The sequence below is a fragment of the Lissotriton helveticus genome, chromosome 1_1, assembly GCF_964261635.1.
Source record: "Lissotriton helveticus chromosome 1_1, aLisHel1.1, whole genome shotgun sequence".
NCBI classification, from domain to species: Eukaryota; Metazoa; Chordata; class Amphibia; order Caudata; family Salamandridae; genus Lissotriton; species Lissotriton helveticus.
Window position 1 is genome coordinate 123,785,417 of NC_136057.1, and position 14,663 is coordinate 123,800,079.

General features: G+C 44.8%; 1 protein-coding gene across 1 annotated transcript in view; it reads right to left on the reverse strand.

The window, feature by feature from the left end:
- The window catches only part of LOC144766906 (uncharacterized), a 48,079-nt gene extending 36,757 nt beyond the window's left edge, over window positions 1-11,322 (reverse strand). Inside the window, exon 1 of the mRNA XM_078650630.1 lies at window positions 11,094-11,322. The gene's annotated coding sequence lies outside the window, so the exon portion shown is untranslated. The remainder of the gene's footprint in view (window positions 1-11,093) is intronic.
- Window positions 11,323-14,663: the final 3,341 nt, after the last annotated feature.

The following is a 14,663-nucleotide window of genomic DNA, read 5'->3' on the forward strand; positions in this document are numbered from 1 at the left end:
GGTCACTCATCACCTCCTCCACCTCCTCCGAGGTGTAGGAAAGACCTTGGTTTTCCGCCATGGTTGTGTAGGTTAGACTATAGTTATGTGAAGCTCTCGCAGCTGTACGCTGCCTAGTATGTATATAACAAGGGAGAGAGTAAGGGAGATTACACTGGTTATGTGTGGTACGAACTCCTGGTCCCCGGAATAAATGTTATCAACAATGGAGGAGTACCCCCTAGGGAGAAGAAACAGAAAACAATCTTTTCTGTGTCTAGAGTGTGAAGCTCAGGTTAGCACAATGTGCCCCAACCCCTAACAGGACAAGGCGTGTCCTTGAAGAAGACCCCTCACTCACCAACCTAGTTGGTGACATGCTTCATCATCGGGGTCCCACCCCATAGGCCGATTGCCCATAGTGTGTGCTGCGACACCTGATTACAGTGGAGCGGGTTCTTTTATTTATATGTGCACAGTGTTAGAACAAAACGTGTTTTAAAAGAGGGCCAAATCTACTCACAACAAGACTTTATTCTTGAGTGTTTGGACCCTCGTAAAATCCAGTGTGGCACCTATGCCTTATTAGGAAGGCTTTGGTGTCTAAAGAAGTGTACAAAATATTAAAAATAGCATAGTGTGCTATGTGCTAAGTGAAAATTAGGTCTACATGTTTCAACCATTAAGAAATTATAGGTTTTCGTCAGGACCGTGGTGTTTGAACGGGGTGGTCCGCACACGCTAAGGTGCGTCCTGCCCTCGTTCAATTAAAGACCATAAATAGTGGTCTCGGTGTAAAAAGGTGTTTTCCCTGAATCAGGAGAAAAACCTGCAGGAAAAAACGTAGAAAGGGAAGACACAAGACAAAGGTAGCGCTTAGTGGAATCACCAGAATAGGTGTCAGAATCACACCTATATTTAGGTTCGGTCGCACCAGTGTTCAGTTGTCAATCACACAGCGAAGTGCTCGGTTGCAAGGCTCCTAGAGCGGGTATCTGTGCTGTTTATTCAACAACTTATTCGTGTGATGGTCTGTGGGCAGTGGTTGACTGAGACGTTCAAAGCGGTGGACTACCAACGCATTCAGTTCATAGCCTAGATACAAATGTTAAAATATTAAAAATCGGCGTTGTGGCAGGCAACTGAGTGAGGCGGAGTGACTATGAACTAGAAAACGGCGTCGTGGCTTAGCGGAGTGAACGCCGGCTACACCGTCATGCCGTTTTGTATGTGAAAACATTCAATCGTGCTCAACGTGGTATTGGGCACAGCTTACATTTAGAAGCGGTCACTGTCGCTTCATGGACATGAGGGTCTCCAAGACGGCAAGTTTCGCCACCTTGAAAGCGAAAGAAATATATGGGCAGATTTTGTAGTTAGTGACACCGTCACGTTACGCGATACCTATAAACGGTCTGCGACGTGGTTCACCAAGTTAGGTAAAGGTTCACAGCACTTACTTGCGACTTCTGCTCGTCAGGAAGAAAAACCTACTTGGTCATTCCTCAATGCCCCGTGGAGTGTTCTGTTCGGTCTGCAGCGCCGGGAAGTAAACTCCTGGTTGCTTCCGTGTTGGGCGGGGCGTGTGGTGGGGACGTGGCGTCAGCCAATCAGAGCCTTTCACTAGGGCGGTGTCCACTGCAGGTCAAATGACGCTGTAGCTGACGTGGAATGTTATGATTCCAAGGCAACAGTGCTGGTAAGGTGCTGCTGCGTGGAAAGAGAGGGAGGGACAGCTCTGTAGGAACTCAAAGGAATATGAACCTAAAAACGATATTCCTTTGAGTTCCTACAGAGAATATGAATCAGCATGGGTTCCTACCTCGTAGAGGGATGGTGGCTCATGTTAATAAGGTTGTGACTTTATTTGTTATTGATCAGGCCGAAGGGCGGGACTTGGGGTTAATGAAAAAGCATTTGATCGCGTTGTTTGGGACTATTTATGGAACATCATGTATCGAGCAGGATTTGGACACAGGTTTATGCAGGCCTTACAGATATTGTACTAGTCCCTGTTTGCCAGAATTTTTGCAATGGGTATGGTATCGGAACCAGTTAAAATAACTAGAGGAACTCGACAAGGATGCCCCTGCTCCCCCCTGCTGTTCGTTCTGTATATCAACCCTTTTGTAGACATGCTGGGAAAAAGTTCCCTAGTTAAACCCTTTATAGTTCGGGAGATTTCACATTCTGTGTTTGCTTATGCGGACGATATAGCCATTACTACTGTAGATCCGGTCACTGCTATTACAGAGGTGGAATGCTTAGCACAAGAATTTGGGCAGATATCAGGTTATAAGCTAAATATAACAAAAACGCAAATATTATGTACAAATAATATTATGTCAGATGATTTAAGAAAGGTTAAAGAAGTAACGTATTTAGGGATTAAAATTCGAGTATTTAGGAAAGAACTGGTAGAAGTCAACTGGTTAGATATAATGACTAGGATTAAAGAATCCTTAGAAAGATGGGGACGGCTTCATCTTACATTGCTGGGCTGAGGTAACATCTTAAAAACTAACATATTGCCTAGGGTTTTATATTTTTTTAGATCTATCACTTTAGAAATGACACGGGCTCAAGTTCAACAACTGCAATCTCTGTGTGTTAAATTCCTTTGGGCCCCGGGTAAACCTAGATGAGTTACAAGGTTTATGACTCTTCCAAGAGAAAGGGGGAGCTGGTCGATACCCGACTTTACATTTAATTATTATGCATGTTTTTTGATAAAATGCGGGTAACGTTGACTGGAGAAGAGGTTACTAATATAGCAGAAGCTCCGTCAATTTTTCAATTGTTGCTTGAGGCGGAGGTAAAAAATTGTCTGTTCAAAGAAGTTGATGGTAGTTACTATAAGAGGACACGCTTTAAAGTCATTGATGCTGTCTTTAAGGTGTGGAAAGGTATACGCACATTTTTTTCTTTGAAGGAGTTAACATATTATACACCTACAAATGCCTCAAAGTTCCTCCCACCCATGTTTTGGGACCATGTTGCGCTAAGTTGGAGAAATAAAGGCATCCTGCAAATTGGTGACTTTTATGAGGCTGGGGGGCTTTGCCCTATTTTTTGGGACTTTGCAAGGCAATACAATCTACGCAAGATGCAGTTTTTAAAATTTCTTCCTATTCGGGACTTCCTTGGTAGGAAAAAGTTAGTACCAGAACCGCATAAACTCATTGAAAGTATAAGGCGCCAGGAGAAAATAGGGGTGCTGTATAAGATTATTTTATCCTCTACAGTAGACGATTTGGAGAAACATAATATTAAATGGGCTAATGCATTGGGAGAACATGAGATATACTTAGAGAAAGCCATCATAATGTCTAGGGAAACCCTTCTATCGGCAAACCTAAAGGCCCGATTTTCTAAAACTGCTTTAAATTTATATTATACTCCCGCAAAGATGCTGAAATGGGGGGGGGGGCGGGTGGTAAATTCTTTCGCTGTGGGAGGGACAATGCTGATGATTTACATATTTTTTATTCTTGTAGCAAACTGTCTAGCTGTATTTCGGATATCAAAATGTTTTTGTCAGAGATTACTGGAATACCTATTAAAATTACTGCAGCTATGATGCTATTAGGTATTGACAGGATCTAGAAATTGGGAAACCTATGTTCAAACATCGTTATTTAATTTTTATGGCCATGGTTGTTGCTCGTCTCTGTATTGCTGCTGTTTGGCTTCAGTCTGAGGCCCCTGCTTTTGAAAGGTGGCGAGCCAAAATGTATAATATATTTAATTTAGAATTTAGTCTGTACTCGGCAAAAGGCTCAAGGAAACGAAAGACTGGTAATTCTATTTGGGGGGCATTTTACGAGCATATGAATGTATGAAACAGGATGTATTATATTGTTTAGATACTGTGGGGTAATAAATAAAAAAATAAAAAAACAAACAGCTCGGAATGTGCATTATTGCTTAACGAACATAACATCAAGGAGGCATTTAACAGAGACCAGGTTTGACAATACCTCTGGACCCAATCTATTTAAAGTAACACCGTAAAATCAAACCCTGGCACACATATACGGAGATTATTACAAGTCAATAACTTATATTCAAGGTACAGTCATAAATAATGTGAGAAGTTTAATGATTTTCTTGTTGTGACTCCAGCCGACACGTGTTTCGACGCTCGAGACAAGACACCGGCAATTTTCTCAGGGCTTAGTATAGATGGAACAGTCATATGTGCCTTCTGACTGGTTATAATTCCGTCCCAGCCTAATTGTGGCTGGGAAAATTTCAATCATTCCACCAGATGTTCTATCCTATCAAGTATCAGCGATCCACGATATAAAATCAGTCTTGTGCTTGAATACAGGCTGCGTGTAAAGTCAGCCACTATTACGCCGAATATGGCAGGGTTTGCGCCGTAACAGATTCCCAGCCCCTCAGTATGGCCGCAGTGAGTAACTAGATACACACCGAGAATAGTGAGCGCCATCTCCACCCAGGGCACAATCATCCCAACCAGTATTAATTAAAGTAACACCGCTGGGCTTTCTTTGCTATTCTCATGACAGACCCATCAGGAGAGGTGGGGGGCTGGCAGTTATTTACCATAACTCATTGGAACCCTCCTTACTCCCAGCCTCAAATGCTGCTTGCAAAGCCCTAGCGTTCAGTGTACGCACCTCCGGTCATGACACATTTAAGGTAATTCTTCTCTATTGGCCTCCTGGTCCCAGAGGAGAGTTTCTGGAATCCATTGAGACACTATTAGAAGATGGGCTATGCTCAATTGTTTTTACTGTCATGGGGGACTTCAACCTCTATCTTGAAGATGCCCAAGACCCAGATACAGTAAAGCTGTGCCAAATGATGAGCGGTGGGGATCTCAAGTAGAGGGTAGAAGGATCTACCCGTGCAGCAGGGCATACTCTGGATGGGATCTAGTCTAATCTTCCCAATTTGAGCTGTACAGCAGTGCTGCCGCTCCCTTGGACAGATCACTCTGCAAATCTATTCCAAGTGGCACAGTTAATATATCCTCAAGGTAAACCTGAGCCCAAGAATAAGATAGCCACAAGGGTCTGGAAAGTTATCAACAGCATAAAACTAGGAACCCTACTCATAGAGACTGCCCAGGACCTACAGAAGGGAGTTGACGATGCAACTGTGGCCTATCCGTTGGATCCATGCCCTGCCGTCGTGATAAAGTTAATTCCAGATACCATTGCGGTAGCTCTCACTCCTTTATTTAATAACATTTTTAATATGGGACAGTTCCAGGAGAAATTGAAAATGGCATCAAATCTGCCCTTGCTGAAAAAACAGAACCTCGACCCCAAAGCCCTGAACAACTACAGACCTATCTCTCGCCTCCCACTACTCGCGAAAATGATCGAGAAAGCCCTGAATGTGCAACTCAGTTAATTCCTGCAGATTAACAACATTTTAGACCCAACGCAGTTTGGCTTTAGAGCGGAGCACAGCACCAAACTAGCTTTGATCAATCCACCCTGGAGGTTAGAGAGGCCATGTACCAAGGAGGCGTCGCAATTCTGATCATGTTATATCTCTCGGCGGCCTGCGATATGGTCCATCATAAAGTTTTGATGGACCGGCTATCCAAAAGTGGAGTTCAAGGCATGGCCTGGAACCTCCTTAAACCATTCCTTACTGATAGATCATAATCAATGGATCTGGATAAGGCCAGGTCCAAGCCTCTCTCCTTGCCAAGTGAGGTACCCCAGGGGTCCTCCTTAAGTCACACACTTTTTAACGTATATATGTCACCGCTGGGAGCCCTGATAAGAACATTCGGGTTCCAATTGACGTCCTATGCAGATGACACGCAGATAGTACTGTCCCTTCAGCGGGGCCAGGAAGTGGAAGCTGGTAGGAAATGTCATGACTGCATGAAAGCTATCTCGGGTTGGATGGCATCCAATTGCCTGAGATTGAATTCCAGGAAAACCAAAGTCATTATCTTCAGGAATAACATCAACATCTGGACACCGGAAAGGTGGCCTAGTGAACTAGGAAAGCTACCAGAACCAGTTGAAAAGGTGAAGAACTTGGGGGTGATTGTTGACAGGAAACTCACTTTAGAAGACCAGATCAACGGGTTGGTCTCCTAATGTTTTTTGTCCTCAGAATTCTGAGGAAAGTAAATTTCTTCTTTCTGGAGACAGTCTGAGGACTGCAGTTACAGCACTTATCATGGCACGCTTGGACTACTGTAACTGTCTCTATCTGAACATTCAAAAGAGACTTTTGAACAAACTCCAAGAAGTGCAGAACGCTGCAGCGAGGCTGTTGATGGGTACGCCTAGGTTTGTCTCAGTTAAGAGGGAACTAAGGCAGCTCCACTGGCTCCCTGTGAAACAGCGAGCTCAGTTCAAAGCCCCCTGCACAGTTTTCAAGGCACTAAATGGTAATGGCCCTATTTCTTTTGAATCAACGATTTCAATGGTACGTCCATAGCAAAACCTTGCTCTCTTTGACAGCAAAACAAGTGATCATTCCTTCAGTCAAAAGGGCTCATGGGGTGGTAGGAGTTTTATTACCTCCGCATCTAAGGACTAGAATGACCTACATTCCAACTTAGAAATGCAACTGGGCTCCTTTCCTTTAGAAGGGATCTGAAAACGTAGCTTTTTACAGCATAGAAACATCACTTTGCGGAAACCATTTTGGCAGTACAACTGCGCTTTATAAATTTTAATAACATAACATAACCCTACATAGCTGAGGAGTGCTGCTGCCTGTGGACCGTTGAAAGTCAGAATTTCCACTAGAAAAGGAACAGCTTTTGGGTGATGAGTGACTGGGTGAGATGCTCATGGGTTTTAAGTGTGACTGTGCGATTTTATATTCATTGTGTACACCTTTTATTAATTATTGGTGAAAATCAGCAGCTAAGACCCACATATATTATGATTACACTGCTTAATGTTGTTTGAATTATTTGAGTGTTTGTTTTCCGTTTGTGCTAGAGGTGAGTGAAGTTGCAAGGGCTTTATGTCCGCAACACTGTAAAGTTTTTACAAACTTTGCAATCTTTGTGAACTTCATCAGTTCCGCAAAGCATTTTCTTTGTTTAACGGTTTAATAACGCTTTAACTCACCCTATATTTTCAGGGGAAAAGCACTAAAAAAAATCACTACTTTTTTGAGGAAATACTCTGATAAAAAAAAATGATGATTAAATTTGCCTTCAATTGGGAAATTTGGTAACTTTCAACTTGATTGGTTTGGATGTAAACTAAGTACTAGGCCTGGACATGCATGGAGCAACTCAGAGGAAAACTGCTCCTACAATGAAAGGGATTTCAAGTAACCCCCCCACCCCCACACACACACACTTCCCCACCTACTTCCAGTATCAGGTAGGGGAGCCAAAGCAATAGAAATGGTCAGGTTGTCAGGCACATCAGGGACACAGGACAACCAGCATGTAACAGCAAACAGCCAGACAGCCAGACAGACGGACACATACCTGCCCTCCCCACCATCAGCCAGCAGCATTCCCCTTAGGGATGCAAACGAACACAGTGGTACCCTGACGAATAATCTGCTGCCATCACAGCCAGTCACATCATAGCATTGTTAGAAGGGGAACTATGCACTCTCAGTGTGATTGGGGTACACTTTGGCCGTTTATAGTCTCTTGGTGTATGGGATCACAGGAGACTGGATGTGTATTCCACGTAGTATTGAAGACATCAAGTAATTAACCAGAGAGGATACAACGGTTGCTATCTGAAGAAGGTGATCTTCACACGGATCGAACCCCGTGTGGGAAAACCACAGTTTTCTTTTCCCCCTCAACTGTTCACAAACTAAATGCGGTTCTCATTGGGTAAGAGATTGAAGCATTCAGTCACAGGGGGCAAGTCAACAAACGAACAGCGAGAGCCGAGCAAAGAGTGTGCACAGATTTCTCATAGAGCGCTAAGATGCAGTGCAATGTGAACAGATTTTTCACAGTGCAGTAAGATGCAGTGAAGTGGCACAAATTCCTCAGTACAGTAAGATGCATTGTAGTGTCACAGATTCCTCATAGAGCATTAAAGGGCAGTGTGCAAAGATCTGTCACAGTGCATTATGATGCAGTGCAGCGTGCACATATTCCTCATAGTGCAGTAAGATGCAGTGCACAGATTCCTCACAGTGCAGTAAGATGCAGTGCAGAGTGCACAGATTACTCATAGTGCAGTGAAATTCAGTGCAGTGTGCACATATTTCTCACAGTGCATTAAGATGCAGTGCAGTCCTGTCAAGTATCACGCCTTAGACGTGACTCTAACGCATTGCAGTGTGGTGATCCGCATTACCGCACTGAATTGCATTGTCACGCATGTGCATAGTGCTTTAGCAGCCTCACTGAAGCTCTACCTTAACATATTGTTGTGCAGCTGCCTTGTCGGGCGCCAGGACGCTCCTTGGCTGGAGCATCTGTGCGCCTAATAAAAACGCATAACATAACATAACATAACATATTTCACGGAGTGACTTGGCAGCTGGTAGCGCACCGCTGGTGGCGGGCGCGCGGTTCCCATGCAAGCTTGAGTCTTGCAGTTAAGGCTGCTGGCTCACTGTCTGATGTGCAACAATGTTTCATTGTCAATATTTCCCGTGGCGCGGTTCTTACAGCCCGACGTCACGGTAGTGCCCAGTGTAATTAGAAGTCTGGCGCCATGGGGGTAGGAGGTGGCGTCACGTCCTGCCACTAAAGGCGGGGAGTGTTTTTTTCAGAGGAAACGGGCCGCTTCTTGGGCTGGATTGGCAGGCGCCGCCCCAGTTATGGAGCTTGAAGCGCTGCCTGCTGCTCACACCTGCCAGGGCCCGGCCGCCGTCGTGTGCTGTCCACAACTTCCCACGGTGCCTGCCCGCAGATAGGTGGGTTAATGTCGATTTTAATTGCTAAGTATTTTTGAGATGGTTGCGTAGGTGTAAATGTTCGGCTTGCACATTTGCAAAATAAACTAGAGGTGTAAATGTTACAGTTCGGTTTGCCCCTTTGCAAAATTAACTAGAGGTTGCCAATTTTGAAAGTTATCATATTTTTGGTAAAAATATGGGCACTGTGTCAAAGCGAGATAAAGATCTGACGTGCCCACCGTTCTACAATTAGGTATAATGGCGACCCCTCACCTCCGCCCTCATTTCTTTGGCTGTGTAAAGTGTAGTCTGTTCCATCGTGCACTGCCTTGAAATGGTATGTTGCACCTGACGGAATCTGTGAAGTGTGTGTCGTGTGGGGGAGGGTGTCCTTTTATGCGCATCTGAGTTAAATACTGTTCTGATTTCAAAACAACAGCAACACACAATATGTCTACATATCCTTCCCCCGCGGAACATTCCAGCCATTGCCTGACAACTTAGAGGTGCATTCTTTCCCCGTCCCCATGAAATGCCTGGCCTCTCTGCTGAGAGTGTCAGTGAGAGGCCTGTAGCCGTTGCTGATGATGTGTAGCTGGACATAGTGAAGCGGGACCAGACGTCTGGCACGGTGCTTGTTGTCATAGATTTTATTATACAAACTCGATAACAGCGGTGAAAAGCTGGTTGCGTGCAGCAGCCGTAAGAACACCTGAAGGCCCAGAGTAACCATCCACTTCTGGTGATTGCCCACTCTCTTTGCTGCCTATTCCTGGAGGTTACATAGTTTAATGAATAATTTCATTGCCAGATGCTGTCAAGAGGCTCAGACAAGTACACTTTTGCTGCTGGGGTGAGTGTACCATCTGTGTAAACTTCGGTAGAGCCTACTCAGCCTTTAATCCTTCCAAGGTTAATCCATTGAGTAGAAGAATACCGTATAGAAACGAAAATGTATGGTATTTCAGCACTACATAAAATGCTGTTATTATGACCATTTTCTGGTTACAACTAATTGCCAAGTGCTCAACTTTATCCTGGTGGCCGGTATCATATCAGGTAAGAATAGGTTTATATGAAAATTAGCTATTGTTGCCCCAAACTAAAACTGAAATGGAAATTAGTTTTACGCAATTCAACTACTGCTGCCAGAAAACTTTATGGAGCGGTCACTACCAACATGGCTGGTTAAAATGCAGCACCACTTTCAGTCTTTCTCCAAGAACTCATTCACTCTGTTTTTAACCCTTTAATGGGGGTTGCAAGGGTACACCCACAGTGAGCTCACTTCCTTTCGTATCCTGCTCACTCAAAATCAGGCCTGCCTGTTGATATGTTCTGGCAAGGCGTGCCTGTGCTGTGACTACGCTGCATGACTATTTAGAATTGCCAGGAGGCAGACATTCCAGCCCCTCACCAAAAGCCCACTAGCTTTGCAGCAGGCAGCGGCAGTGAATGTACTCTTTCCTGGTGTGCTCGAGCCTGCCCTGGTCAGGTCAAGAGAGCAGTCGGTCTGCTGCATCCTAGCGCCAGATATCAGAGTGACAACTTGGATGGCTTCATGTCTGCAGCCAGCAGACTCTCATGCAGGTGGACTTACAGCAGCCCTGAGCCTGGCCCTCAGCACAAGCACCACTGCAAGGTCACAAGTGAAGCGCTCCAATGGGCAGACACACTCCCTCAGGCACTTGTGAACTGGCAGCCTGGGGGGTCGTGCACTAAGTCTCTGACTCTGTACTGAAGTTCACTCTGACCGCTGCTGGCATGTGTTTAAATAGTAGAAGGCCGCAATTCTAATTAGTTTACAGCAAAATGAGTCGGAGGCATAGTTTTCCTAATTTATATTTCACTCATTTGAAATGCACAAAAAAGTAATGTGTGCAGCGATGTGGGTTAACTTGTTACATCCACAAAGAGTGAATGAATGCATGAAATAATTTTAGATGAATTCAGTGACTTCTTAGAGTTTCTTGCTGCTCAAATGGATGTAATTTCTATTATTTATATGTTTTCCTATACGTTTAATTTGCTCGTGAGAAAGTGTCACTCATAGTCATTGAAATGTCACTCATAATTACACTGCAATTATGAAAATGCCACACATAGTCATCTGAAACCTTGGCAGCTATGTGCACGGATCCTCTCTTTAAAACAAATGATGACCAGAAACACCCCCAGGGCCGGACGGAAGGGCCCCAGAGGTCCCCGGATAGAAGAGCCCGGCTCCTGAAGGAGATTTCTTCCAGGATTATTTAGTCTATTTAAACAAACACAGCACAAGGTGCTGACAATCTCCTACCTGAGCAGAAATCTGTGCAAACATTACCAGGCTCTCTCCTCCTCCTATGGCTGGGGTGGGGCAGGTGCAGATTTGGGGTCTGGGAGAGGTGGTGGGGGGGGGGCTGTGAGGTTCTGAAGATGAAGATAACTGCACAGACAGACAGGGCGTCCTTCCTCCTCTGCAGCAGGCTGGACACAGAGGGAGAGGCCGGAAGTGATGTCAGCATCTGCTGCTTGTACTGTCTCTGCCACAGCTGATCTGGAACAGGAAACCCTCCTCCATTTCATTCAACGTGCTCAGTGGATTTCATCAGCAGGCGAGGAGCGCCCTCTGCTGGCCACTTAAAGAACCATCAAATCCAGTCGAGTGAATATACACAAACAAGCATTTTGTGGCAGGAAATGCCTGGGTTTTTAGATGTCTCAGAAAGTATTTACAGCTTCACTTCCCATGAGTATCTTCAAAACACTGATAAAGAGGACTAAAGAGTATTTACAGAAAGTTGTCAACTGGAAGTGACAGTTTATATTTAATTAAATGAATGAGAATATGTGTTAGTGGTGCAATTAAACTGGACAGCTTATACATTTTTCATGTCATTTTTTTAACGCTTCATTTATCGGGTTTTTTAGATGCACATCCCGGTACATAGCAAAGTAAATAGAGAAAAATACCATGCAATTTCATACACCAGACCAATTACAGTGTGGCATAAGTCATCAGTGGTGTAACGAAACTTGAGGGGGTCCCCCTGCAAAGTATGTGTAGGGGCCCCCTCCAGACTCAATTGGGAGCTCTTCATGCAGAGTACTGTGCTGAGGTGACCCCCTGGAGCTTGGGGGTTGCGGGGTCCTGCACTACACCACTGCAAACACCCACAGAGACCAACACACACTAGCACACAATGACTAAACCCACTATCAATCACCCGAAGTTAAGATACCCTACCAGCTACCCAGAGAGCAACAAAGAATATCACACAATGACTAAACCCACCATCAAACACCCAAAGGTAATATATGCTACTAGATACCCAGAGACCAACAAACACTGTCACACAATTACTAAACCTACCATCAAACACACCCAGAGACCAGCAAACACTATCACAGTAATATACGCTACCAGCTACCCAGAGACCAACAAACACTATCCCCAATGACTAAACCCATCATCAAACACCCAAAGGTAATATACGCTACCAGCGACTCAGAGACCAACAAACATTATCACACAATACCTAAACCTACCATCAAACACCTCCAGAGACTAACAAACACTATCATACAATGACTAAGCCCACAATCAAACATCTGAAGGTAATATACGCTACCAGCTACCCAGAGACCAACAAACACTATCACATAATGACTAAACCCATGATCAAACACCCACAGGTAATATACGCTACCAGCGACTCAGAGACCAACAAACATTATCCCACAATGACTAAGCCCACTATCAAACACCCAAAGGTAATATACGCTACCAGCGACTCAGAGACCAACAAACATTATCACACAATAACTAAACCTACCATCAAACACCTCCAGAGACCAACAAACATTATCCCACAATGACTAAACGCACTATCAAACACCCAAAGGTAATATATGCTTCCAGCTACCCAGAGACCAACAAACACTATCCCACAATGACTAAACCCACTATCAAACACCCAAAGGTAATATACGCTACCAATGACTCAGAGACCAACAAACACTATCAAAGAATGACTAAATCCACAATCAAACGCCAAAAGTTAACATACGCTACCGTCTACCCAGAGACCAATAAACACTAAAGCACAATGCCATCATGAGTTTAGCCATTGATATTAGAAACCAGCAGTAATGTCAGACATCCAAATTGCAATGTGTTCTACAAGGCACTCAGTCAATAATACACAATGTCATACACCTAGACACGACTGAGACTATCAAACACAAACAAGCCAACTCATTGCCTACCACCAGATGCATAGACACCGGTGGATACTATCGGAAAATGGGAGACTATGACACACAGTGTAGAGTAAAAACAGATCAACAAGCAGATCAACAAACAGCATTAGACAATGCAAAGAATAACATACATACTTAGAGACAAAGATCGAATTAGACACAGACCACTAGAAACTATCAGACAGTCGGAGGTTAACCTTCAGCAAAGACAAACATTGAGGCATCCATCAAACACACAGCCTGAAAAACACAGCACTCAGGCAGCAAGGACCCAGCAGAGACAGTCAAGTTCAAAGAGACCCAAACACACCATCAGACACTCTGAAAACAAGGCATGCTTTCAGTTACCCAGAGACGAGTCAACACTAACAAACACCCATTGGAAAACAGACACTGTCAGAAACCCAGAGACAAACCAACACTGTCAACTAACCATAAAAAACAGACACTGTTAGACACCCAGAGACAAACCAACACTGTCAACTAACCATAAAAAACAGACACTGTCAGACACCCAGAGACAAACCAACACTGTCAACTAACCATAGACAAACAGACACTGTCAGACACCCAGAGACGAACCAACACTGTCAACTAACCATAGACAAACAGACTCTATCAGACACCCAGAGACGAACCAACACTGTCAACTAACCAAAGACAAACAGACACTGTCAGACACCCAGAGACGAACCTAAACTGTCAATTAACCATAGACAAACAGACACTGTCAGACACCCAGAGACGAACCAACACTGTCAACTAATCAAAGAAACTGTTGCTATCAAATACCCATTGACAAACAATCACTGTCAGACACCCAGAGATAAACCGTCACTAATAACTACCCATAGACAGACACTGTCAGCCTTCCAGAGATGAACGGTCACTACCAAATACCCATAGACAGACAAGGTAAGACACCCAGAGATGTTCTGTTACTATCAACTACCCATAAACAAACGAGACACTGTCAGACACCCAGAGATAAACTGTCACTAATAACTACCCATACACAAACAGACACTGTCAGCCATCCAGAGATGAACTGTCACTATCAAATACCCATAGACAGACAAGGTCTGACACCCAGAGAGGAACCGTCACTATCAACTATTCGTAAACAAACAGCTACTGTCAGACACCCAGAGATAAACTGTCACTGGAAACAGTTGTGTACTTTTAGACACTTGTGCCTTCCAGTCAGCAGAGGTCAGTGGCGAGCAGTGGCGAACAGTGGCGAGTGGCGAGCAGAGCTAATGGTCAGGGGACGCCACACACCGCGCCGAGAGGAACCTTGATGCGCTCTCCTCTCCTCCTCCTCCTGCGAAAAGATCCAGAGGGCGAACATAGAGATCGGGAGCCCTAAGGAGGTAGGAGGCGGACGCGGGTGCGGGTGCGGGCACCGCGGGAGGCTGCGAGAAGCTGCGGGGAAGAGCAAAGACTGTGACCGGGGCGAACGCTCTCCTGCCGTTTCCTGCTTGCTGCTTGCTGCTTGCCTGCTACCCGCCGGCGGCCAGGAGCACGCGCCGGGAGTACGCGCAGACTGGAAGTGCAGGAATTGCAGGCACAGGCAGACGCAGAAGGTGCCCGCCCCC